Below are 10,684 nucleotides of genomic sequence, written 5' to 3'. Positions count from 1 at the left end.
TGCTGATTTCTTGTTTGATCTCTCATCCAGAGAGAATAGCTGTCTCAGCTCTCTTGGCTGCTCAGTGTGAGGAATACAAGTACTACAGATATGATTTCAAAATCTCCCAAGAATAATAGTTGCTGCTTTGAACTTTAAAGTGAATGGCTATGGAGCCATTTGTAGCTGTTTAGCATGATGATTTTGGATGACGCTTCAGGAAATATCTAAGGTGCTAATTGCCAGAAGCTGGAAGAGTAGGATGGTCTTTCTTTTGGTGTATGTTTCTTTGTATTTTGCGCTTGGCCTCAGCTGATCTTCGACATGGGAGCTGATGGAGCTTTGTCTGATCCAGAATGATGGCTCTGGTTCATATCTACTAACATTCTTTAAAAATACATTTCAGAGTGCACATCTGTCTGTGTTTGCTCAGCGCCAGCTCAGTTTCCTCATACAAAAGTGGATATTACTCATGGGAGCATTTAACTTTTGGTTTAAATTAACCTTAATTTTGTTTGTTTGCAAATCATCTTGAGTGCATCTAATGAAAAATGCCTTAGACTTCTATAGAAGTGGTCAATAGAGGAAAAGCCTTAATCCATTTTTTATTTTCTTAGTCTGTCCTCTCCTCTTAGAAACAGAGCCGCACATTACGTATAGTTATTGTCATCAAAGATCAGTTCATCTGTCTAATACTTCCATTGCAAAGCACCATTTCAGGCTTCCCTCCTCCCATTTTTAGTTCTATAAATGAAATAACCATTGACTTCTTTAAAAAAAAAAACTAACAAAAATGGCTGCTGAAGTGACTGAATATACAATGATGGGATAGAAGCAGTTTGTAGGGGTGAAGGCAGCAATTACATTAAAAGTAATCTGCTTAGCTCTTCAGGAAGTTACTGATTTTTGGAGGGCTACTTTTTGTTCAAGTCCACAGGTAAAAATCCTGATGTTGTGTGCTCACTGTCCCTCAAGGTAATGTTCTTCACTCATAAAAGTGGGAGTATAATTATGATTCTTAATTATGTTTTATATTGGGACACGACAGATAAGGAATGTGACATTTTATAAGTGTCTTTTTAGAGCAGGCATAAAGTTTTCATCTGTGTTTTATTTTTTCAGATGCTGGGCTTTAATAACCTCTTGTTTAGGGTTCTAATTCTTGTTTGGGGGGAAGATGCGCAAGGAAAGGGATTCATTTTTAGCTCTTTTTCTCTAGTTAGAAGAAAGAATGAAGCTGATGAATGCCTTTAAAAATAGTAAAATTTCAAATATGCTGGCTCATACATAAAGTATTTCATACGTAAAGATGTTAGGTAGAAAGGCCAGTGTTGGTTGTGTGATGCTGGAGTGAAGTACATGAGAATTACATGTTCAGTAAAAACTTATGAGCAGTTTATAAGAGTTAGTGCAGGTGTTTCAAAACCAAACCAAAAAATCACTCCAGCAATTGTTTTTATTTGCATTAAACGAAGCAGGAAGAAAAGGCAGTATGCGCTTAAGATCGCTAGAGGGAGTCAGGAAGAAGAAGAGGGGGCAAAACATTGAAGACGTTTTCATTTTCAGTAATAGCTTATACAAAAGCACCCAGGTAATCCTTACTGTTTATTTCAGCTAAAACACAGCTATGGCATAAATTGGCATAAGATAAACCATCTGTCTCCACATATCGTGTCCCTTTTTACCTTGTTGTGTATCTGGATGAGCAGCCAGATGTTAACTTGTCTTTCAGTGCAGGTGTCTCTTTTCAGGGGATCACTCCTGAGCTGCCCTCCCTTCAAGATGATAGGAGAGAGACAAAGTGTGGGTGTTTGTGTGCATGTGTATTGGAGAGAGATTAGATGAAGAAGAGTTTTAATGGCATTAATTTGGAATGGCCACATTACAGGGGATCTGAGAAAAATGAGCATCTGCAAGCTTGTAGAATAATACACAAGCACGAAGTTACTGTAAAATCTCCCTTATGGGGTCTTAAAAGTGTTATTGGACACACTTTTTGTATTGCTTTGTTGTAAAGTTAAATGCCTTGAGTTAAAGTGTAGCATCTTTATAGGGCAGATAACACTGTAAGTGATTTGGTTTTAGTCTTCTCCCTCCCTCCCCAGCTGATAAATTGCCACAATTTCGTTATCTTGGGATCTGTAAGAGTAGGAAGAAATCCCGTGGGTGGGTTTCTTTAGTTTTTAGGTTTGGGGGAGGAGGAATCTTTTTTTTTTTTTTTTTAGTATTTTAAAGTTTCCATTCTTGATACGTGGTATTACACAACTAAACCAGTTGCTGTGTAGAATTCCATTTTGGTTGCCCAGGGCCTTGGCACTGAGCAATTTTGGGGGAAGGAAGGAATTTTTTGGTTGTTATCTGAGGCTGCTTAGGGCTTTGGAATGCTGGAAGTAATCTTGGAGGAGGTAGACAGACTGTAAGTGGGTGATTAAATGAGCAGAATTAATATACATATACTACATGTTTATCGTCTGCCTCTGTAATTTATTGCTACCACACTCATTGTTCAAGCTGCATAATTTCTCTTTTCCATTTTAGAAAATAAATGGAAAGGGTAGGAATAATGGAATGTGTTTTTTATTCTTCCGCCTTTGGTCTTCATTAGATGGCATAATTTTAATTTAAGAAAACAACGACAAGCATGTCTCGAAAGTACTCTAACCATACGTTAGCCTGAGGTCTCTTTTCACTTTAAAGGAAACAAATATAATGGAATTTAAATATGTGGAGGCTGGAGTCCCTTAGCAGTGCACAGAGGGTTTTTTTCAGTGTACCTTGAGACTATAAAGAATTGTTTACTATTCATAATTACATCATTCTAGATGGTGTAGATGGCTACAAATTACGAGCTGAAGAAAACATTATTTCTTCTGAAATATTTAATAACATCTTGGAGAGGAAAAAAAAAAGATCAGGTAAGAGCATTAAGTAATTATAGCTTAATTTATGTAGGATGGTGCAAGGCCTTTCCCTGTCATCCGAGAATTAAGTGCACTGATGATGAAACAGAATTGGAAAAGCAGAGAGAATTTTTTCCCTGCCCATTTAGACAGCCTTCTTTGAATTGTTTCTCTCAGCTGCAATGCAAGGGTGGTGGCAGGCACATTTCTTACTCTCCCTGCTTGTAGAAAGCTCCTGTTTAAAGGCAAAAAGTATTTCCTCAGGTAGGAGACTGACAAAGCTGATCTGTAAGTTGAGTGATATTCAATTTACTCCTTGGAAACATGAAAACAGACGTATATAGTTAAAAACAGGTAATAGTTTTCTAGATGATGTTTTTATGCTTATAGATCACTGCTTACTCAGAACGTGCTGTGAATACTTTTGTTAACTTAGTGATGCACAGGTTATCCAGTGGGACCCTGCAGCGTGCAACTAAAATGGCCTTTTTGTGATTATTCAAGCAGTTTCAGGGTAGTTTCAGGTAGATACAGAGAGGTATTGTTTTACCTGTTAAAATGTTGATGGATACAGCATATAAATCATAAAATTTCCCAAGGGAGAGTTCAGATAAAGGGGAGAAAAAGAAAAAAGTTATTCTCTTTAAAAGAAAAGTAAACAGTGGAAGCTAATGATATAACATGCTTAGGTTTTTGTGTTTCCTTAGGAAAAGCCGGTACCTTCTGTTGTAGCCCAAGGGCAGAACTCTTATCATTTGACTTTAGCTATGCTGTTTACTCAAAGGCTGTGCTATCCCGATTAAAAATAAATACCAAACACAAAGGGTCAACGCCATCACTGATGTAAGGTGCTGTACGGTGCGTCGCCCCGTTCCCTTCCCCGCCAAGCTGGCAGCAGAGCCTGGTGCTGTGGGGTGGGGTGGCTTGGCTGGAGGGCAGGCTCCTGTTGGGCAGTGCCTGGGGCCAATTTTGTTCAGGAGTGCAACCACCCACAGCCTGTGCTGGTTGTTCACGTGCCCTGTGCGCTTCAGAAGCCTCTCTGTCTCACCTCGAGTTTGGTGTCAGCAGCGTCACTTGCTCAGCTCTCTGTTCGTGGCCTCGAGAGGAAGCCTGACCTCGCCACCCAGCTGGGGATGGCTAACACGAAGCCTTTAATCCCACGTTGGGGGAATATTTCCATCCTGGTTTAGAGCAAAAATGCCACTTGGTGTCACTTGCAGCAGCTTTTTTGGGTGCAGGGAGAGCAGCGCTAATACATTTCCAGTGCCACTCAGGGCAGTCCAAAACCAGGGGGATGACGTATCCTGGTGATGTGTTTTGTAAAGCACAAGCACAAATCACAACATGCTTTACAGATAAGTGAAGGCATGAATCTGCTGCTCTGAAGATGGCTCAGTTCCTCCTGTGCAAATGCGAAAGTGTGCAGCAAGGTTCAGGGAGCAGGGACTGCTTCTGCCTCTCTGTGCTTAAAATAGAAGGATTGAAGCCAGGCATGTTGCTGATGCTTTCCTCTTCAAAGGGATGATTTTTGGTACTTGTTTGCCTTGGTTAGGAACTACGATCACTAGCAAAAGATGTTAGTCTTTTAAAAGGTTAATGTTTCATCTGTGCTCCTGTGAAACACCTTTCTGAGTTGTTTCTCATGTTTTTTTTTTTTTGTTGTTGTCTGTAATGTAGAGCTGTGAATAGCTACCACAGGTGAGCCCTAAATTAAGCTCTGCAACGCTGGTCCACGGTGGGGGCTGAGTTTAGCTTCCTCTAGCGAATGTTGTAATATACAGAATTATTTTCAATAATGTGGAACTTTGGCTGGACTTAACTCTAAGGAAGAGGGGACGGGAGGTGAAATCTCACCCTGAGCTGGTGATCTCAGCATAAATACACGCTCCCTTCTCACCCATGCCGGGGCTCGGCTGAGGTCTGTGTGAGGATGGATTTCAACATCCTGCAGTGCTAATGGTGCCTGGTAAAGCCTTTTCCTTCCCTTTCTTGATGCGTGTTAGACAGCTGGGGGGGAAAGCCACTTGCAGATCCTTCTGGATATATGTGGCACTCACTGAGGAGTAGCTGCTGAGGGAGAAAAGCGAAGCATTAACAGTTCCTTTAATTGCATTTTGCTGTATTTGTGTGGCTGGTAATAGCTGGTAGTGCTTCTTGCAGAATATTTTAATTGTATGAATTTAGCCCTTGAAAAAGTGCTTTAGGCTAATGCATTTCTGCAGTGGGACTGAAGTTTTGCTTAGAGTATACTGGAGATTTCCCCCACCCCACCCCAGTGTTAAGTATTCTGATCCTGCTGTTAAAATACGCAGCCAGGCAGGAAACAGCAGCAACTTTGGCTCCTCTGGGCAGGACTCCTTCTGCTGAAAGATCCCGTGCGCTAGCATGTTGGTTTTGTTATTATCTTGTAACAACAAACCATTGTTGGGCTCCCTTATTTGCATTCTCGGCAGGAAGGCAAGGTGAATAATTTAATTCCAGCAGCCTCTGCCACGTGATTGGACCCGTCAAAGATGACTGAAAGTCCACCGAAAGACTTCGGAGGGGAATGGAAACTTACAGGAGCGATGTGAAATTGCTGCATCTCTTCCTTTAACCCCAGAGAAATCTCTCGGCGGGGCTATATACGTGTTCTTCTGCTTTACACGCATTCCTCTGACGTGGAGAGAGGGAAGGGACGGAGCGGGGGGGTGAGCCCGTGAGAAAGGCGAGCCAGGGAGTGGGAAGCAGGGGAGGGCGGTGGGAAAAATGCACACCCAGACAGGGAGCTAGTCGGACCAGAAGCAGAACTGCCCCTGGCACACGAAAGAGTCCGGCTGCAGGGAAAGGGGAGTGGAAATTTACAGCTGCTTTGAGTGCGCGCGTGTGTGTGTGTGTGTGTGTGCGCGTGTGTGCGTGTGCACGCTCGGGCGTTCATTTCTGCTAACCCCTTTGCAGAGGGTAACAGTTGCTCCGCAGGAGAGGCCGGATTCTGGGATCTGCTTTCTCCGCCACGTGTCAGCAGGAAGGAAAAGCTGCCATTAAATGGAAGATAACTGAAAAGCACCTCTGGCTGGCCGCGCTGGCAGAGAGCTGTCTTCAGCACCTCGCCATGGAGCTGCGCTTCGCCGCTTAGGCACGCCTGGCCGTCTCTGCACGCAGTAAGTATCGGCCGAGATTATCTCGTTTGAATTACATAAAGTTAGGTAATTTGACAGAACTTTTTTTTTTTTTTTTTTTCTAGTTAGCAATGGCGTTTCCCTAATAAAACCGCTCATTTATTTATTCTCTATAGTTACGCTGTTAGCTTTTTATAGCTTTGTAAACTGTGTTACCAGGAGTGGCTTTTTAAAGAAGGCAATCCTAAACAATACGCCTTCTGTTACATAAGGCACTGGCTCTGTGACCAAACACTCTGTGTCCATGGAATATCTCTGGAAATGGGTTTATTTACAGTGCGGTTTCCAAAAATAAAATATCTGCAATATATCATTTCTCTCGCTCCTCTCTGCTGACTGCCTGCAGCTGCAGACTTGCTCTTGAGATGCAGAGGAATGAGAGCACGGCCACTTGTATAAGAAACTCAGGAGCTGCTAGGGATGAATGTAAGATGAGCGTGTGTGTGAATTGTCACAAGAAACTGTGTATGTAGATTAACCATCTCGCTATTTATAGTCAGTGGGTCTTCTCAACCTGAAATTCTAATTCCGTGAAAGGGGCTATTCCTCAGGTCTTTATTCAGGCAGAACTTTCACTGAGCTTAAGGGAAGTTTTTCTGAACAAAGACTCTTTCTTGGACTAATTTTAGCAGTAAAGTGAAATTACCGCTCTAAAGAATTATTTTAATAATCAGGCTTGCTCAAGTCATGGTCAAGTTAATGCTGTTTAGAGGGGTAACACAGTTACTGAGCAAAAAGAAAACTGGTATTAATGTTCCTCACTAATGGATTTACAGGAAGTCCTATTCCCTCTTGGCTGCTGCCTATGTTCTTTAAATTATATTACCATTTTCCATTATTTCTACAGTTATTATTAATACTAGAAATGGAAATTTAACTTGGTTTCCCTTTCACTTAAGTAATTGAAAAGCTGTTAAGGGCTGTTACCTTAAAATTGTATGTACTTCAGAGATGTTAGTTAAGAGATGTCTTTCTGCACATCTGAGCTTGTGGGAGTTTTTTCTATGGACTACAGTTAGGCATAGACTTGAATTCTTAATTTTTTAGCTTTGAAAGACTCCCACGTTGATAAATGGCAATAGGGATCCCAAATATTCTTTTTATCAATCCTGTCAAACTTAGTGGCTGTAAAATCTGATGCTTTCTTATCTTTCTAGTTTTATTCAATATAAAGTAATAACCTGCTACTTCTGGCTAGTTTGTTAGCATCAGTGGGAGAGTCTGTGTGATACAAAAATGATTGATGCAGGTATGAGTATGGTACTACAGATGCAATTTTTGCATAGCTTTAGAATATGAATGTTACCTAAGATTGCTGTGTGCAAACACTGTTTTATAATAAATATTTTGTAATTATGGATGTGTTAGCACAGGATTTGCTGCACTAAGAGGATGCTAGGTAGCAAAGTCAAGTACTCAGAAAGTTCCTAACTTTAATTCTGGCACTTCTCTGTACCAATGTAGTCTGTTCTCTCTATCCTACCCAGGATACTTTCATAAAGTTTCAGTCTTGATTTGTATAATCACACATTTACACCTCCTTTTCCATCATATCTTTCTGGGTTTGGTTCATGAGCATCTGAGCTGTAGTGTCTGCTTCAGCAGAGGCCCTGCCTCTCTGGCCTCTTTCCATCCTCTCTTTCCCATCTTGTCCTGGTAGGGCTGTTTGTAAGACTGTGTGGAGAACTGGACTGGAAACCAGTTCTGACCTTTTTTTCCCGCCAGGCTATTCTCTTGTTCACCTGGATCTCTTCCCTGACCTGGCTTACCACATGGCCCAGCAAACAACTGTACCAGTCCAGCAGAGGTTGTGTTGTAGGAGTGTGAATAGATCTGGAGCAAGATGGCACTGTCAGGGAGCAGAGGGCTCATGAAACTGTGGCCTCAGTGACCTGATAACTATTCAGCATTTGAAAGACTTTTTTTGTTGTTGTTCTTTATTGAATGGGCATTCAAGCACTCAATTGAAAATACAATTAATAATTTCTTCAATTGCTTCTATAGAGCTGCATCACACCACTTGAGTCGAGCATCACCATGGATGCCTTCAGTTTCATAATAATATCATGTAGTTGTTCAATAGTATTATTATTATTATAATTCTTACTCTGTAGAGGTAGGCAGATTAAAGGCAGAACTGCCTAGTGATTTTCTGTCTGATCTTCAGGATGCTTACCACCTGTTAGAAGAGGTGTTTGTGGGGAAAGTAGTAAGCATTACCGCAAGGTTTTGTATGTTCCAGGTGAAGTTTCAGCCAATATCCGCCTTTGTGCCAGGTCCTTTTCAAGACTGGGAATGCAACAAGTAGCCAACAGCAAGGCTTACTATGAGTAAATTCCTGAGGTTTTGGAATAATTTTGTTGCCAAGCAGAGATGGCACTCATTCAGCCTAACACAAAACTGTCCTCTCTTTTCATCTGTTCATCTTTTGTCTGATTTGCAATGTACTTTTCAAAATCTGCAACTTGTTGAGGAGAAGAGAAGTTTTCAAGATAAGTTACTTGTGTAGCCCTGATTCCTTCTGCCTGCCAAATGAAATGTGGATTGTGTGAGGGTACTGCACGGGGAGGACAGCTCAGAGTTGTCCAGGTGATCAAAAAGTCTTCTATTTCCTGCTTTGAGTTCTTGACTCTGTAATTGCCACAACCTTCCCAAATATTGTGGGAGGGAGAAATGAAGAGGGGAATAAAGCATCTCTTTCACTATATAGACACTGATTGGGCAAAATTATGAAGAAAGTCTGCTGATTCATGCCCAAAATACATGGGGGTTTAGGCACACTGAAGTGAATGGAAAATGAAGCCTCTTTTTCCACAGAAGAAAGTCTCACTCAGTATGAGTTACTGAAATATTTTTATTCTGATAAATAAGTAGATGAAGGTTAGGAACTAAGAAAAGACAGATGTCTGATACTTAAGGGAAGGGAAATTATTCTGTCATTCATTTTGAATAGCAAATTGCTTGTCCGGAGGAACATCTGAGAAGAATGCACTAACGGGATCACATGCTCTCATTCTTGCCTTTGTGGGCAGGAGGAAGTGTTTGTTGTTGAGCTACTTAACTGAGTCACTTTATAGTGGGATTGGCTGATGAGTAGAGTGATGTTGCTGGCTGCATTTTCCCTCATTCCTCTTACAAGCTCAGCTTTGCTGTAATCTTCTAAGAAAGCATATGATAAAGAGCAAAGAATTCAAGGAGAGTGCCTATAAACAGAACTAGATCTATTAGTGTGCTTTATAGTTGTATCGAAGAGTTCAAATTGCAGTGAATTTATTTTCTAGTGCGTTCCCTTTATGGGCAGATAAATTGGCAGAAGAAGAAAAAGAAGAAGAAGAGAAATTTTGAAGACTGATAAAGCATAGGCTTTGGTGTCAGATGATCTAGGTTTCATTCCTGGCAAAGGCACTGATTTTTAATTTTTATGTTTTAAATGTAGCCTTTTGTAAGTCTTCTGATCTTTCTGTGCTTCAGCTTCTCTCTTTGCAGAGGGGAGAGAGTAACAGCATGTATATAGCAGTTTTGGAATTGTGTTTTCAGCCTTAATTAAATGTTTGCAGAGTTGGAGGCCTCTGAGGGAAGGCATGCTCTGAGTATAAAGGGATGTTATGTTATCTGTGACAGGCTACTGAATATCTTAGAGCTCTCTTCTTGTAAACCTTATATACCTCTAGATTCAACTTACTATGTCTATGTGAAATACGTTTTTTCTTTTATCAGAATTGAACAGGCACAGCTAAACATTTAGAAAGTGTTGCTTTAAAATTGTCTTTTGGTGTTTCTGTCACTTATCTGAAATAAAATCAATGCCTTTTTTCCCCACTAACAAGCATACTCTGAAAGTATTTTTATAAAGGCAGGCCTTGTAAAAAGTGTTGGATTCCGCAGCACTGGAGGCAGAAATACTCTGTGTATACTGATGGCAACAGCAGACTTTGGAAACCACAATTCCTTGTTCAGTGCTGCCAGGGCATTTCCCCTGTGAATGGGAGAGACAACTTTGGAGGCTGTGAGACTCAGGCTGGTGAGATACAGCTGTTTCTTTCCTTGCCTCATAAAGCCTCTTGCACGAGTACTGGTGAAATAACATCATCCCAACTAATGCTTCAGAAGTCGGCTGGTCCCTGGTAGGAATTCAGAAGTGACTACAATGCATTTCTGATGTTATAAAAACATATGCTGGTGAAAACATTTTCCATCTAATGGTTATTCCTAGAAAGTAGGAAAGAAAGGGGCTCATTCAGCTCTGTCCCTTGCTGCCAGACAACAGTGTCAAAAATTTATGAACAGATGCTCTGTAGTGTGCCTGTTAGAGCAAGTTATTTCAAAATCTCAGAGCTCCAATGGTTAGAAAACTTTACATTTTTAGCTTACGTTTATTCGTTGGCAGATTACAGCCACTTGCTTGTGCACAAATAACATGTTATTTTAACTGAAATAACTTCTTGAGCCTCCCTGTATTTTTCTTCTAGGCTTACTCTGTTGATTTTATTTGGCTTTGGGTGTTCAGTTTTGTGTACATTATTCCATATGAAGTTTCATCAAGACTTTGTACAAAGACATGAATGCTTTTGTCTTTCTACTGGAAATTACTTCCTCAATTCATTGCAGATTTGTGTTTGTCTTTCTTCTGTCTGTAAAATACCAGTG

General features: G+C 40.8%; 1 protein-coding gene across 1 annotated transcript in view; it reads left to right on the top strand.

Moving 5' to 3' along the window:
• Positions 1-5,798: 5,798 nt before the first annotated feature.
• CAB39L (calcium binding protein 39 like) overlaps positions 5,799-10,684 on the top strand; it is a 46,546-nt gene continuing 41,660 nt past the window's right edge. Inside the window, 1 exon segment of the mRNA XM_040542383.1 lies at positions 5,799-6,019. The gene's annotated coding sequence lies outside the window, so the exon portion shown is untranslated.

The sequence above is a fragment of the Cygnus olor genome, chromosome 1 (genome assembly GCF_009769625.2).
Source record: "Cygnus olor isolate bCygOlo1 chromosome 1, bCygOlo1.pri.v2, whole genome shotgun sequence".
Classification (NCBI taxonomy): domain Eukaryota; kingdom Metazoa; phylum Chordata; class Aves; order Anseriformes; family Anatidae; genus Cygnus; species Cygnus olor.
This window is presented reverse-complemented; position numbering and strand designations above follow the sequence as displayed.